This window comes from Desmodus rotundus, chromosome X (genome assembly GCF_022682495.2).
Source record: "Desmodus rotundus isolate HL8 chromosome X, HLdesRot8A.1, whole genome shotgun sequence".
NCBI lineage: Eukaryota > Metazoa > Chordata > Mammalia > Chiroptera > Phyllostomidae > Desmodus > Desmodus rotundus.
In genome coordinates this window covers 51,632,877-51,635,991 of record NC_071400.1, presented here as the reverse complement: position 1 = coordinate 51,635,991, position 3,115 = coordinate 51,632,877, and the positions used below count along the sequence as shown (strand labels likewise).

General features: G+C 43.8%; 1 pseudogene; it reads right to left on the bottom strand.

Moving 5' to 3' along the window:
• Positions 1 to 620: 620 nt before the first annotated feature.
• On the bottom strand, positions 621 to 1,767 carry LOC112308242 (cyclin-I pseudogene; annotated as a pseudogene).
• Between the last annotated feature and the right edge of the window lie 1,348 nt (positions 1,768 to 3,115).

Here is a 3,115-nt window from a genome sequence, read left to right as displayed (position 1 = left end):
AAACATCAATATGGTAATGTGAGTCCTTTTTCAATTACCACTTCTGATTTCCATGGGGCAATTTTGAAGTAAATTTGAATTTAAATCATGGATTAAACATGGCTGTCTGCCTGAAATAATTTGTTTCTAAATTGTCACTAAACTGCTAAAAAACTAATTTTGAGGATTTCCTACTCAGTGGAAGTCAGGCTACAGATCAACATGCATAAAATTCATTAAGTGTCAATAAAAAAGCAAGCAAAAGCAAGAGGAAAATTAAGTCCTGACACTGGTGATAAGACTTGCTAGCTATGAATTTTGCAACTTTGAAAAGAAAACACTGAATGTCAATTTTTGACATGGGGGCAACCTACATTACATTTAACAGAATAAAGGGTGAAACTGACAAATACTATGAAGACATTTTTTACTTAAAATTGTAGGATCTTCTCAATTTTATACTTTTTTGGTCTTTAAGTGCTTAAATAATGTTGAATTTTAATTAACCACAATAATTTTATTTTCTTCCTGGCTCACTTCAAATCAGCCTAATTAGGTATACACCTTTATATAGCCTGCTATTCCATGTTCCTGTTCCAGAGGTGTATATCTCAGTTTGCATTTAAAGGTAACACCTGAAACTACATGACAGACACAGGCTACAAAGGTGGACAAGGGGAAATATGTCCCTCTTGCCTTGATAAATATGTGCCACACACAGAACCCACATTTTCTGAAGTGTTATCTTCATTATAGAGCCATTTGATTCCATCATAGAAGTCATCCACTTCCATTTCCTCTGCTTTGCGTTTAGCAGAGGCATGCTTGCACCTGCTGGCAGCTGGGAGATGATGATAGAAGGCTGCTGTACCTCTCACTGGCACTTCTGGTTTGCTGTTGTCCTTGGAGAAATCTGGGCCTGGGACAGAGGAGGAATGTAATATGAACACTCCTTTGTCACAGGGCACCAGGGTGTGCTTGAGGGGACGGTAAACAGAAACAGAATTTAGAGGCAAGGAAGACTGTGGGGTAGAGAGGTGATATGCCACAAGTTCCCAACAGTGGATCAACTAGGAGCTATCCATCTGTGCTTTCTGAAGAAGTTCAATTGTAAGGGGAAGCCAATCAGGAATGAGTTCCTCCATTTCCAAACTAACCATGGCCAGAGCAAGCATGGATCCTTTGAATTGAAGAAACTGGTTGCAGGCCATACAGTGAAGTAATTGCTTGGTTAGGATTGCCAAATGTTGAGATGGGCTCAGTTTGAGCCAACTGAAAAGTAACTTAGGTCTAGTTGACACAGCAATGGCATGGAAAATGTGAAGACAATCCAATGGCGTGGCTGTGTGAAGGTCCCAATTCAACTTATCCAGAATAATTCTCTCCATCCTCAGAATTTCAGATGAAGAACATCCACAGAAACTGTCTCTTGCCAATATCTTCAGTACTGGAATTCTCTCATCTTCCTCAATAGTCTTGGTGGCTAGGAAAAAAACAGCTGATTGCAATATGACTCAAGTATTTTGGATGGGCCTTTACAGTGGCTAAAATCCTGTCCAAAAGACTGCTAGACAGAGCAAATGTTTCTGGATAAAGGTTGAATTGGTATTTGAATTTGGCCAGCCACTGAATCACTTCATCTCTCTGGGATGCAGAAACATTCTGGTTTGTAGGCATTTTCAGCACATTTACTTTCCACATCTGGGCTTCTCTAGAGATTTTCTTTTGCAAAAGGAAAGACAATCTCTGGTCTTCCAAAGGCCCTGGAAACTTCATATCCTTTGGATCTGCCTGCCTCCCAGCTTGATATAGCTACCTTCTACTCCTCTTCCTCCTCCCTGGCAGAGCTGCAGGCCTCACAGTGGTGATGCGGGGTCATCTGGGGCCACTATCACCTCATTTTCCTCAGTGTGTGGCGACGGGGCATGCCAGATGAGGACCGGGCCGAGTGAGGAGGGGGAAGAGGGGGATCTGTGCCGAGGGGTGCAGGCACTGGCACTCAAGCAGGACACACAGCTGCGGCCATGGGTTGGTCAGTGAATTAGTTCCATGACAATCCTGGACCTGAGGCTGCCACCTCCAGTCTGGCTCCTCCACCTGCCTCCGCTTGTGCCCGGGTGGGGAGGGGGCTCTCTCTCTCCATAGGGCAGTGGGGGCCAGGGAGAGGCAGGGGGGTGAAACTGGCTCTGCCCCTGCCTTGGGGAAGCGTCTCCAAGGGGAAATGGTGAAAGGGAGGAAGGGGGAAAAAGAAAAAGATTTAAAAAAAGGAAGGGAGAGGGGGGAAAATTTAAAAAAGTGAGACAGAGGCACTGCCGCGTCCGCTCACAGGGCAGGCGAGGGAGGGAGTGGGAAAATATGTTTTCAAATGATGCCTTGGACAAGGGTTTGATTTCCAAAATATGTAAAGAGCTGACATGACTCCACACCAGGAAGACAAACAACCCAATTAAAAAATGGGCAAAGGACCTGAACAGGCACTTCTCCAAGAAGGACATACAGAAGGTCCAGAGACATATGACAGGATGCTCAGCATTACAGGCCATCAGAGAGATGCAAATTTAAACCACAATGAGATACCACTTCACACCAGTGAGAATGGCCATCATAAACAAAGCAACAAAGAAGTGTAGGAGAGGATACGCAGAAAAGGGAACCCTAGTGCATTGTTGGTGGGAATGCAGACTGGTGAGACCACTGTGGAAAACAGTATGGAATTTCGTCAGAAAACTAAAAATGGAACTACCTTTTGACCTGACAATTCCACTTCTGGGATTATACCCTAAGAACCCTGAAACACCAATTCAAAAGAACCTATGTACCCCAATGTTCATAGCAGCACAATTTACAATAGCCAAGTGCTGGAAGCAACCCAAGTGCCCATCAGTAAATGAGTGGATCAGAAATCTGTGGTACATTTACATGATGGAATACTATGAAGCAGAATGAAGGACAGAGCTCCTACCCTTTGCAACAGCATGAGTGGATCTGGAGAGCATTATGCTAAGTGAAACAAGCCAGGTGGTGAAAGACAAATGCCATATGATCTCACCTGTAAGTGGAACCTCACCAACAAAACAAGCAAGCAAAATATAACCAGAGATATTTAAATTAGGAACAAATGGACAGTAACTGTGGG